This window comes from Kogia breviceps, chromosome 1 (assembly GCF_026419965.1).
Source record: "Kogia breviceps isolate mKogBre1 chromosome 1, mKogBre1 haplotype 1, whole genome shotgun sequence".
Taxonomy (NCBI): domain Eukaryota; kingdom Metazoa; phylum Chordata; class Mammalia; order Artiodactyla; family Physeteridae; genus Kogia; species Kogia breviceps.
In genome coordinates, this window is record NC_081310.1 from 26285867 (window position 1) to 26299734 (window position 13868).

The window sequence follows — 13868 nt, forward strand, 5'->3', positions numbered from 1 at the left end:
AGAACACATGAATGTGTATGATACACTGATGAAGGATATTTTTTTAGAAAAGGGTAAAATCATGCAGTCCTACAAATATAAAATGAACACGTGTCAAATTATTGTGTTTAATTCAGTAAATGAATGAACCAATAAGACATTACGACTGGTTTAAAGAATTCCAAGAACCACACAGAAATAGGGCATAAGGACTTCAGAAATGAATTTACTAATAGATGCAAGATGTGTCCACCCACAGGGCAATAATCAATTAATTTGCATTTCTATGGATATGAATAATTCGTATTATTATCTGTGTTTTACAATTTACAGGGTTATAAAATAGCTCAAAGACAAGGAAAGATGGAGAGAATCCAGATGGGTGAGCTGCTTAGACTAGTTTCTAGTTCATAGTAAGTTCAATGCAAGTTTTAGCTATCATTTATTATTACAATAATAGTGTATTTGGAGTCAGACAGGCTTGGTTTTGAATCTCATCTCAGCCACTCACTAATTGGGTGACCTTGGACAAGGAAATTTATCTTTCTCAGCCCAGTTTTCTTATCAGTGTGCCATTATTTGGGGACTAATGAGGAATAACTAGAATAATGTTTGTAAAATACTCCATATAGGGATTAGCACAGAGTAAACATTCAATAGTGGTCATATTATTTTTATTATTAAAATTGGCAATTTCAACAGTGCTGAAACTTCTGTTTATATAACCAGCCATTGCTGTTTTCATTACTGCTGCAATCAGCTAAAATTCCTTTCAGATATACTTAAAGTTGTAAATCATAAATAGATAAACAAACCAACCTCAAATATTGAGTCTGGCAAAATGGTACTCATCATTTCTGTACTTATTTCCCAAGCTAATTATTGAGTAGGTCTATGTTTCTGCTTTTCTTCTCTTTTTCTCTTTTCTAAAAATTAGGCACCCTTGTCCTTAGACATGGAAGGGAGGTTGTCAATGCTCCTTACAAACAAAGCATACAGCACAGAAACTTTTATTAAGGATCCTTTATGAAACAGATCACTCAGCATCAGGAGTCATTTTTTGTCATTTCAAGAAACTCATTGACTCAGAAAGTCATAAGACTGACAGGAAGCTTCAAGATTACCAATCCATCCATCTCTTTGTTTTAGAGATAGGAAACTATTATTCAGAGAGGTTAAGTATATTGTCCAATGCCACACAGCTAGCCATCAGCAGAGTTGGGACCAGAAGCCACATCTTTTGATTCCTAGGTTAATTTCCTCTGAATCTGCCTAATTAGAGCTTCATCTAGTTGGCAATAGCTAAAAACAGAAGTACTAACTTTCCTCTGCATATACTGAATTGAGAAATCAAGACCCACAGAAACGTCATGCCAACTTCCCTACAGCACTCAGGACAGATTGGAGATGCCAGAAAAGGAGGTTCCACTTGACTAGAGCTCAGCAACCATTGTCCAGGGGGGAGTAAGCGACCCACTTGTCTGCAGCGCCTCATGATTTATTAACCGCTACTGGTGCCCATGAAATATTCATCCACTCTCCTAGTCACCGCTCCACTGCATCAATTAACCATTGCTCCTCCATCTGTCTAGGTGTGCAGCTTGGGGAAGGAAAGCTTCACCCACAATGGAAAAGAGGCCTCTTTTCGTGTCTAGCTCGGAGACAGAACACCAATGCACCCCTTAGTTTGGGGGTTTTTTTTCAAAGGCAAAGTCAGGGCTGTCTTCCTGGACTCCTGAACAAGGAGAAACCCCAGCACCTAGGTAAGGGAAGGCCAAAATAGCGAGAGGGAAGGGTGAAAGCCTTCAAGAGGTTGGCTTTCTTGGTTGTCACGCTCCCAGTTTCAGCCTGAGTTTATTTTTGCCCATAAGCAACAGAGCAGGGCACAGGGAACCACGGCTTGCCTATCAAGGCTGCTTCCCTGACCTTGAATCGGGTTCGGTGTGAAGCCTTGAATACAGCCTCCCCTCTGTGATCAGAAGCACTGCTTACCAGGAGCAGAAAGAGGAAACTCTCTGCCCTACTCCCCTGCTCTCACCTCTTTGGCGGCTTCTTCATGGACTTTTTTCTGCTACCCATCGTGATCGTTCCTCTTGAGCTCTCTTCTCTTTTTACTTATGTATAAACACCCCATAGGTGTTTGTATCCACAGTCATTCACTCTCCCTCCATAAATTTCATTCGCATATCTCTAGTCCAGATCTCTCTTCAGTTTCCGATCTGTATGTCCAACGAGACCATCCATCTCTACCAGATAACCCTTGATCCTCAAACTCCGTATGTCCCAAACTGAACTTATCATTACCCTCCAATGACCCCCTCACCTCCTCCACTCGCCGAGCCTGCTCTACCTCTAAATCTTATCTTTGAGAAAGGAATCTCATCGTGTTACCTATACCTGGAGGCCTGGGGGTCTGATCCTGATTCTCCCCCCCTTTTTACCTCCATGTTTCAGTAATTACTGCTAATTTTTAATGTAAAACTTAGTGACTTAATGACGCCTCACTCACATGGCTGGCAAGATGGTGCTGGTCGTCAGCAGGGAATTCACCCAGGGAACCTCAGTTCCTCTCCATTTGGGTCTCTTCCTGAGGCTCCTTGGGCTTCCTCACAGCATGGTGGCTGGGTTCCAAGAGACAAGAAGTAGGATATACATACAGGTCTCTTAAGGCCTGGGCCTGAAAACTGGCCAAGTGCCACTTCTGCTGTATTGTATCGGTCAAACAGTCAGAGCCCACCCAGATGCAAACATAAACCCCACCTCTTGAGGGGGAGTATCAAAGAATTCAGGGCGATCTGCAGTCTGTTACCCTCTATTCCAATCCAACTCTTGCAGTCCTCTCCCTGCTGCTGTGCATTTTTACATGCTGTCCCTTTGGTCTTGAATGCTTTTCTCACCTTGTCCTATTTCCTGCTCTTTCTTCAAGATTCTGCTCAAGAGTTATAATATCTCCCCAAATCTTACTTAACCCTACTGCCTCCAGGGTGTAACATAACACACTATGTTAGCATGTGTTATTCTGTATTATAATTGTTTGTGCGTCTTTCCCATAAGACTGTGGGTGATGTGCAGGCAGGGACTGTCTTATTCTTTTCTGTGTCTCCAGAACCAATCATGGAGCTGGGTAGACTAAAGGACCTCAGCAAACATTTGTTGAATGGGTAAATGTTTCCTTATTTTAACCTCTCAATGGTCCTGTAAGGTGGTAGAAATTGAGAATTATTCCTGTGTTACTGCCTGACTTCCTTATCTTAGATAAAAGAAAGAAACAATCATGACAAAGAATAATGACATAACCCAAGGTCACACAGCCTTGGAAGATAATTCAGTACAGTCAATAGGAGTTCAGTTCCCCAAAGTAAGTTGAAATCATAGACCCAGAGACAAGATCGGGAAGGCAAAGAAAGAGCCCCACCATGAATGGACTCAGTTGTCCAGCAGAAAATGCCCCTGAGGCTTCTCACTCTATTCTGTGTTTACTAGGGGATGCAAAAGACCTCTGTCCTCTGCCAAGAAACTGAAAATGCCAAAAGAGATGGAAGATTATCTCAGAATCTTTTAAAACAAAGAGAGAGAGAGAGAGAGAGAGAGAGAGAGAGAGGACACCCTGCAGTGCTTTGTGCAAATAGGAAAGGTAGATTTAATGTAGATTCTCAAAATGACAGTGGGAGAGTGAGAGTTTGCTAGTAATGCTCAAGTGACTCTTCAGAGCAGAGAGAGACAGCTATTATCAGAAAGAGAGGCTGTGTCTAGAGGCCCAAGTGTCAGGGTCAATTGGATAATTCACTGGAGTTAAAACCTCAGCTAAGATAAAACGTCCCTCAAGGACATCTGACTTTCTGTGCTCTGATTTCATGCTTAACACGTCCTTTCTGTTCACTAATTTGGTTTCTTACTTATTTTTTTATTAGGAAAATATCCTCTTGATAGCGGATATGGATATTCCAGTCACTAGAAAGAAACCTTCTTTCTTGTAAATTCACACATTGGCATTGTAACTTTTGAGCTTTTAAGACAGTTTCTTAGAAAAAAATTCACTGTATACAATGGATTTTTTAAAATAGCACAAATAATTTATATATACTTTCTCATTATAAGAGATTCAGACAATTGAAATAAATATACATGAAAGCCACTTTCACCACGAGGCCCCCATCCCACTTCTGGTCTCAGAGATAATCACTGTTATGAGTCCAATATACAGCCTTCAGTCCCTTTTCTATGCATTTATAGAGAGATATGTGCATATTTATGTGTCCCTTTTGATTTTTATACAAATTAGATCATACTATACATTTCCCTATTTCACATAACTCCATCCCATGAGCATTCTTCTACATTGGTCCACAAAGCTCTGTCTTCTTGTTTCTTATGGCCGCACTTTTTTTGTAGGATGTATCAGTCAGTGTCCTCCAGAGAAACAGAACCAATAGGATGTATATATTGGAGAGAGAGAAAGAGAGAGAGAGAGATTTATTACAAGAAGTTAGTTCACGTGATCGGGAAGGCTGGCAAGTCCCGGGATGTTCAGGGTGGGTCGCAGCTGGAGGCCCAGGAGAGCCAATGGTTTAGTTCCAGGCTGAAGGCCTACGGGCTCAAGATCCAGGAAAAGCTGAAGTTTCAGTTTGAGTCCAGAGGAAGGAAAAAAATCGATGTGCCAGGTAGAAGGCCGTCAGGCAAGAAGAATTCTCTCTTACTAGGGGAAGGGTCAGGCTTTTTATTTTATTCAAGCCTTCAACAGATTGGATGAGGTCCACCCACATCAGGAAGGGCAACCTGCTTTATTCGGTCTACCAATTCAGGTATTAATTATATCCAAAGACACCCTCACAGAGACACCTAGAATAATGTTTGACCAAATATCTGTGTAATTTGTGGTCCAGTCAAATTGACACATGTAATTAACCCTTACATGGAATTATGTAATTATTCAACTTTTGATGGTATTTAGATTCTTTCTTTCCCTCTTTCTTTCTTTCTTTCTTCTTTCTTTCTATTAGAAACACTACTGAAATAAAAATCTTTGATCATACATTTTGGGGCACGTGTGTGTGCGCAATTCTGTAGGGTATATTCCTAGAAGTGGAATTTCTGGAAGTGGTAGAAAGACTAATGACCTCCCCCCACAAAAATGTCTATGTCCTAATCCCTGGGGCCTGGGAATATGTCAGGTTACATGACAAAGGGAAACTAATGTTGCAGATGGAATAAAGATTCCTAATCAGCTGACTTTACAATAGGAAGATTATCCTGAGTTAGCCAAGTGGGCCTAATGCCAAGGGTCATTAAAAGTGGAAGAAGAGATCAAAAGACGGAATCAGAAAGATCACAGTGTGAGATGGAGTAGCCCGAAGTTGCTGTCTTTGAAGGTGGAGGAAGAGGCTCACAAGCCGAGGAATGTGGGTGCTCTCTAGAAGCTGGGAAGGACAAGGAGACAGATTCTCCCCTAGAGACTCCAGTGAGGAATGTAATCCTGCCAATACCTGGATTGAATGACCCATGTCATTCTTCTGAACTACAGACCTGTAAGATAATAAATTTGTGTTGCTTTAAGCCACTAAATTGATAGTAATTTGAAACAGCAGCCACAGAAAACTAACATACTGGATCCTAGGAAATACATATTTAAAAATTTGATGAATAATGGAAATGGCTTTCACCAAAAATAGCATCTTCAATTGACAATGCTATCACCAGTGTAAGAGGAAGCCCATTTCCTAATACCTTCACCATCACTACATTTTATCAACCTTTTGTATTTTTAGTAATTTAATTGGGTGAAAAATTATTATTGCTTTGTTGTTGAGATTGAAGTTCTTTTTATGTGCTTACTTCCCTATTGACAGATGGAATATTTATCTTTCCTATTTTTAAACATGTTTGATGATATTTTTTTCTTATTGTCTCATAAGTGCTTTTTTTTTTAGGTATTATGACTTTTAATCCTTTGCATGTCACCTATGTTCAAATGTTTTCTGCCAGTTCATCATATCTATATTAACTCCAAAAATGGTATCTTGTCCTGTAGACAAATATTTCCTTCATGACTATGGGTTTTGTGTCTTGTTTAGAATGAAAAGATACTATCTTTACTAGAAAAACTGCAGATGCCTATCTGACCCAATTAACAAACAGCTTGAGTGACTTTCAGTAAGTCCAACACTCCTTTGAGCATTACTTTTCTTATTAAAGTAACAAACGTATTCATTCAAACATTATTTACTGTGAACCACTTTATGCCATGCCTAGATGCTCGAGAGACATAAGTGAATACAACATTCAAGGAATAAACAGTCTCGTGGGAGGTATGGATGATTAAACGACCATAATAATAACAACAGAGAATAACATGTCCTGTGATAGAGATTGTGCAAAATTCCATGGGAATCTGTGGGAGGAGCCCCACGGCCAGACCAGGAGGTTTTGTAGGGTTGGTTCAGGTAAGGCAGGAGAACAGGATGCTGGTCAGACGAAGGTGCAGGTACAGAGGCTTGGGAGCGAGAGTGAGGACCTACCAACAGGTCACAGAATAGGGGTGACGATAGTGGTGAGTTATGGGTCTGGATAGATAGGCAGAGACTGTTGCTGCCAATGTCATTCAGTTTAGCCTTTTTCCTAAGGACACTAGGAAGCCTTTGAAGTTTGAAGCAGGGGAGTGAGATGTGGACCAGCATTTAATAGAGACCCTTTTGGCTGTTCGGTGGAGACGGGGCTAAAAGAGAGTATAATCAGAGGCAGGGAGGTCAGTGAGGAGGCCATCGTACTAACCTAGGAAGGAGATGGCAAGAGTGAAAATAAAGTCGTGGCAGAGGAGATGCACACGCTGGACAGATCGAGAGATTTGTGTCCACCTTTTCCACCACTCATATTAGCTGTGGGTCAAGAATCACATGTCACATTTTTCCAAGTAGAAGTTCTTTGTAAACTAAAACAATCAACTTAATAATAGAACTGCAGGCAATAGAGATATCTCTGAACAGAGAAGACTTTCCAGAGAGAAGTAAAAGTCACTATTTTTAAAGTGCAAAGTCATCACATATTTGGACCGTGCATAATTTTTCCTCCGTATTTTGATTGTCTTTATGTGACTGTGTCGTATAACACAAGCTCAGCCTGTCTGCCCTCCCCTCTTATTCTTTGTCGACTATCTTCCCATGGATGGGTCAGGCAAGAATAGGGCTTATTACCATCTTTCCTGAGATTTCTACCATTCTCAGACCTGCTGTTGGCAACCATTCACCTCACTGCCATTCACTACCTACACATCCTGGACCAGTGGATAAGAGTCGGCTTCCAAAGGGCCAGTGAAGGTATGAACAAGAGAGAAAAAAAAAAAATTTCTGATATTTTCCCATCCCTTTATTCTACATGACATCACTTCTCAAAGTGATATAGGGACTTTACACTTCACTGTGACATTAAACTAGTCAAAGGGAATTACTGTAGAAGAGCAAACCATTAAAACTATAAACTAATATTTTTACCTTGCTTTAAGGGACAAGAGCTTCTCTCCTCTCCACCCTCACCCCCAGCTCTGCTTCTGTTTTCTCTTCCCAAGCAAGTGACTAGACAACATGGGGGACAGGACACGCTCTCTGCCAGGAGTAAAGCTTTCCTTATCACACAGTATTATTCTCTCAGCTCTCTGTTTCATTCAGAAATGGAAAAAAAATATTTAACAGCATTTCCCAGGCCTACTGCTGGCTAATAGCCTCAACTGCTAATGTTTTATGAAATCCATCTCAGCCAATGTGGTACATTAAGCAGAACCCACTGGGTTAACACTTGCCCCCTTTCCTGCTCTCTCGCATTGTTGGGCTTGTCCTGCTATGTGCAGAGGCTCTGTAGGATCCAAAGCTCTGTGTCTTCCTGGCAACAGTGATGGAAAAGGAATGCCACCTTGAAGCTGCCAATTGCCCTTTGGGGCTGACGTTTGGTGGGCCTTCCAAAGAAGGCTGAGTTTGTCGACACTGTGAGTTTGGTTATCACCCATTTTTCTAGGACAAAGGCCTGAGGCAGCTCCTAGTACCATTTGGCTGATACTAATTTCATCTATTTCTGTTTCTCATGGTTAAAAACAGAAGCTGACTCATCGGTGCTTTGGCATAAAGATGTCCAGTCTCACCCATGAGACATCTGGCCTTATTAAATAGCAACATGTAGAGGGTGGGGAGGGAGCCAACTGGAAATCCATTCAGAAACTGTAAAAATAATCATAATAAATTTACACATGCTGTCTTATTTGATTCTTAAGTGAGGTAGGTATTTTTATCCTTATTGTAAAGATGAGAAAACAGGCTCAAAGACTTCAGAAACTTTCCCAAAGTCATACATCTTGGTGGGAGTGGGTATATAGATTTATGTGATTCTAGGCCTAAATGTTCCAATATCTTAGGCTGGATGCCATTATGTCCCTCTGCCGAGACCAAAGGATGCCATAATCCAGAAAAGTCAGTGACCACGTCCAGGTGAGTATTGAGTTTGGTTTTGAAGATGTAGAGAAATGAGATCTCGCAAACAGGAAAGAGTGACATTTGTTTTGGGGATGGGGGTAAGAATTTATTAAATCCTGGCCACTAAATGCACCTGATTGGAAGGTAATATTGACACTAAATATCCTACCAAGGGGGGAGCTCCTGCATTCATCATTGTTCTCAAGGAACTTTCATGATTCACCTGTGATCAGGTTACCTTCAGGCTCCAAACATGGTCACACACTCAAGTACCATGGTCTCCAGTACCATTAGGAATTGGGAGCTGAGGAAAGATAGGACTGAAATGGGCTGCATGATGGAAATGTGACCTTTTGTCTTAGAGCTTGAAAGAGTAGCCAGTGTCACAACCAGGAGCATCAGCTGGGCACCATGGGGCTATTTGGAGCTTGACAGCCTCTGTTGAATTATTGATGCCCCTCACTACCTCGGGACCTCCCCCTTGTTAACAAATCGCACTCCATATGAAAATTTAAAGAGGCAAATGAGTGCAATCTCTTGTCCTATTATTACCCTCTTCTTTTGCCATCTGAGCTCTAAGTCAATCAGCCTGATAGGCATCTCTTGGGAGACGGAACAGCTCATAGAGCCAAGCCCAGGACAAGAAAACTGAAGGCCATGAGTGAGACTGTGACCTGAGTCCTGAGTCAATTAATGGAGCCTGAGTGACTCTGAGCTGGGTGAAAACTGACTCTCTGAGTTATTGAAACACAATAGGGAAAAAAATCTGTTCCCTCCTTACTGGGATAGCAATGCCCCTGCCCCATTAGCCCATCCCTAAAATTTCCCTGAAGCAAAGGACAAAAAATTTAAATTAAGGTTCAAATTTGGATTTTGGATGTTTTGTTTGGCCTGCAGGGTAGTGTTATTTTTAAAAAATGAAAATAGTTGCCAACATTTTTTTAACATCTTTATTGGAGTATAATTGCTTTACACTGGTGTGTTAGTTTCTGCTTTACAACAAAGTGAATCAGTTATACATATACATATGTCCCCATATCTCTTGCCTCTTGCATCTCCCTTCCTCCCACCCTCGCTATCCCACCCCTCTAGGTGGTCACAAACCACCTAGCTGATCTCCCTGTGCCATGCGGCTGCTTCCCACTAGCTATCCACCCTAGGTTTGGCAGTGTATATATGTCCATGCCACTCTCTCACTTCGTCACAGTTTACCCTTCCCCCTCCCCATATCCTGAAGTCCATGCTCTAGTAGGTCTGTGTTTTATTCCCATCCTACCCATAGGCTCTTCATGACATTTTTTTTTCTTAGATTCCATATATATGTGTTAGCATACGGTATTTGTTTTTCTCCTTCTGACTTACTTCACTCTGTATGACCGACTCCAGGTCCATCCACCTCACTACAAATAACCCAGTTTCATTTCTTTTTATGGCTGAGTAATATTCCATTGTATATATGTGCCACATCTTCTTTATCCATTCATCTGTCAGTAGACACTTAGGTTGCTTCCATGTCCTGGCTATTGTAAATAGAGGTACAATGAACATTTTGGTACATGACTCTTTGAATTATGTTTTTTTCAGGGTACATGCCCAACAGTGGGATTGCTGGGTCGTATGGTAGTTCTATGTTTAGTTTTTTAAGGAACCTCCATACTGTTCTCCATAGTGGCTGTATCAATTTACATTCCCACCAACAGTGCAAGAGGGTTCCCTTTTCTCCACACCCTCTCTAGCATTTATTGTTTCTAGAGTTTTTGATGATGGCCATTCTGACCGGTGTGAGGTGATACCTCATTGTAGTTTTGATTTGCATTTCTCTAATGATTAACGATGTTGAGCATTCTTTCATGTGTTTGTTGGCAATCTGTATATCTTCTTTGGAGAAATGTCTATTTAGGTCTTCTGCCCATTTTTGGATTGGGTTGTTTGTTTTTTTGTTATTGAGCTGCATGAGTTGCTTGTAAATGTTGGAGATTAATCCTTTGTCAGTTGCTCCATTTGCAACTATTTTCTCCCATTCTGAGGGTTGTCTTTTGGTCTTGTTTATAGTATCCTTTCCTGTGCAAAAGCTTTTAAGTTTCATTAGGTCCCATTTGTTTATTTTTGTTTTTATTTCCATTACTCTAGGAGGTGGGTCAAAAAGGATCTTGCTGTGATTTATGTCATAGTGTTCTGCCTATGTTTTCCTCTAAGAGTTTGATAGTATCTGGCCTTACATTTAGGTCTTTAACCCATTTTGAGTTTACTTCTGTGTATGGTGTTAGGCAGTGTTCTAATTTCATACTTTTACATGTACCTGTCCAGTTTTCCCAGCACCACTTATTGAAGAGGCTTTCTCTTCTCCACTGTATATTCTTGCCTCCTTTATCAAAGATAAGGTGACCATATGTGTGTGGGTTTATCTCTGGGCTTTCTATCCTGTTCCATTGATCTATATTTCTGTTTTTGTGCCAGTACCATACTGTCTTGATTACTGTAGCTTTGTAATATAGTCTGAAGTCAGGGAGTCTGATTCCACCAGCTCCATTTTTCGTTCTCAAGATTGCTTTGGCTATTCGGGGTCTTTTGTGTTTCCATAAAAATTGTGAATTTTTTTGTTCTAGTTCTGTAAAAAATGCCAGTGGTCGTTTGATAGGGATTGCATTGAATCTGTAGATTGCTTTGGGTATTAGAGTCATTTTTTCACAATGTTGATTCTTCCAATCCAAGAACATGGTATATCTCTCCATCTATTTGTATCATCTTTAATTTCTGTCATCAGTGTCTTATAATTTTCTGCATACAGGTCTTTTGTCTCCTTAGGTAGGTTTATTCCTAGATATTTTATTCTTTTTGTTGCAATGGTAAATGGGAGTGTTTTCTTAATTTCACTGTCAGATTTTTCATCATTAGTGTATAAGAATGCCAGAGATTTCTGTGCATTAATTTTGTATCCTGCTACTTTACCAAATTCATTTATTAGCTCTAGTAGTTCTCTGGTAGCATCTTTAGGATTCTCTATGTATAATATCATGTCATCTGCAAACAGTGAGAGCTTTACTTCTTCTTTTCTGATTAGGATTCCTTTTATTTCTTTTTCTACTCTGAAAAAGTAGAAAAGTTCTAGCTGTGGCTAGAACTTCCAAAACTATGTTGAATAAGAGTGGTGAGAGTGGGCAATCTTGTCTTGTTCCTGATCTTAGTGGAAATGGTTTCAGTTTTTCACCATTGAGGACGATGTTGGCTGTGGGTTTGTCATATATGGGCTTCATTATGTTGAGGAAAGTTCCCTCAATGCCTACTTTCTTTTTTTTTTTTTTTTTTTTTTTTTTTTTTTTTTTTTTTTTTTTTTTGGTACGCAGGCCTCTCACTGCTGTGGCCTCTCCCGTTGCGGAGCACAGGCTCCGGACGCACAGGCTCAGTGGCCATGGCTCATGGGCCCAGCTGCCCCACAGCATGTGGGACCTTCCCAGACCGGGGCACGAACCCTTGTCCCCTGTATCGGCAGGCGGATTCTCAACCACTGCGCCACCAGGGAAGCCCTATGCCTACTTTCCACAGGGTTTTTATCATAAATGGGTGTTGAATTTTGTCAAAAGCTTTCTCTGCATCTATTGAGATGATCATATGGTTTTTCTCCTTCAGTTTGTTGATATGGTGTATCACATTGATTGATTTGCATATATTGGAGAATCCTTGCATTCCTGGAATAAACCCCACTTGATCATGGTGTGTGATCCTTTTAATGTGCTGTTGGATTCTGTTTGCTAGTATTTTGTTGAGGATTTTAGCATCTATGTTCATCAGTGATATTGGCCTGTAGTTTTCTTTCTTTGTGACATCTTTGTCTGGTTTTGGTATCAGGGTGATGGTGGTCTCATAGAATGAGTTTGGGAGTGTTCCTCCCTCTGCTATCTTTTGGAAGAGTTTGAGAAGGATAGGTGTTAGCTCTTCTCTAAATATTTGATAGAATTCACCTGTGAAGCCATCTGGTCCTGGGCTTTTGTTTGTTAGAAGATTTTAATCACAGTTTCAATTTCAGTGCTTGTGATTAGTCTGTTCATATTTTCTATTTCTTCTTGGTTCAGTCTCAGCAGCTTGTGCACTTGTAAGAATTTGTCCATTTCTTCCAGGTTGTCCATTTTATTGGCATAGAGTTGCTTGTAGTAATCTCTCATAATCTTTTGTATTTCTGCAGTGTCCATTGTTACTTCTCCTTTTTCATTTCTAATTCTATTGATTTGAGTCTTCTCCCTTTTTTTCTTGATGAGTCTGGCTAATGGTTTATCAATTTTGTGTATCTTCACAAAGAACCAGCTTTTAGTTTTATTGATCTTTGCTATCGTTTCCTTCATTTCTTTTTCATTTATTTCTGATCTGATCTTTATGATTTCTTTCCTTCTGTGAACTTTGGGGTTTTTTTGTTCTTCTTTCTCTAATTGCTTTAGGTGCAAGGTTAGATTGTTTATTCGAGATGTTTCCTGTTCCTTAAGGTAGGATTTTATTGCTATAAACTTCCCTCTTAGAAGTGCTTTTGCTGCATCCCATAGGTTTTGGGGCGTCGTGTCTCCATTGTCATTTGTTTCTAGTTATTTTTTGATTTCCTCTTTGATTTCTTCAGTGATCATTTCGTTATTAAGTATTGTATTGTTTAGCCTCCATGTGTTTGTATTTTTTACAGATCTTTTCCTGTAATTGATATCTAGTCTAATAGTGTTGTGGTCAAAAAACATACTTGATATGATTTCAATTTTATTAAATTTACCAAGGCTAGATTTGTGACCCAAGATATGATCTATCCTGGAGAATGTTCCATGAGCACTTGAGAAAAATGTGTATTCTGTTGTTTTTGGATGGAATGTCCTATAAATATCACTTAAGTCCATCTCGTTTAATGTATCATTTAAAACTTGTGTTTCCTTATTTATTTTCATTTTGGATGATCTGTCCATAGTGAAAGTGGGGTGTTAAAGTCCCCTAATATGATTGTGTTACTGTTGATTTCCCCTTTTATGGCTGTTAGTATTTGCCTTATGTATTGAGGTGCTCCTATGTTGGGTGCATAAATATTTACAGTTGTTATATCTTCTTCTTGGATCGACCCCTTGATCATTATGTAGTGTCCTTCTTTGTCTCTTGTAATAGTCTTTATTTTAATGTCTATTTTGTCTGATATGAGAATTGCTACTCCAGCTTTCTTCTGATTTCCATTTGCATGGAATATCTTTTTCCGTCCCCTCATTTTCAGTTTGTATGTGTCCCTAGGTCTGAAGTGGGTCTCTTGTAGACAGCATATATACGGGTCTTATTTTTGTATCCATTCAGCCAGTCTGTGTCTTTTGGTGGGAGCATTTAATCCATTTACATTTAAGGTAATTATTGATATATATGTTCCTACTACCATTTACTTAATTGTTTCAGGTTTGTTCTTGTAGGTCTTTTTCTTCTCTTGTG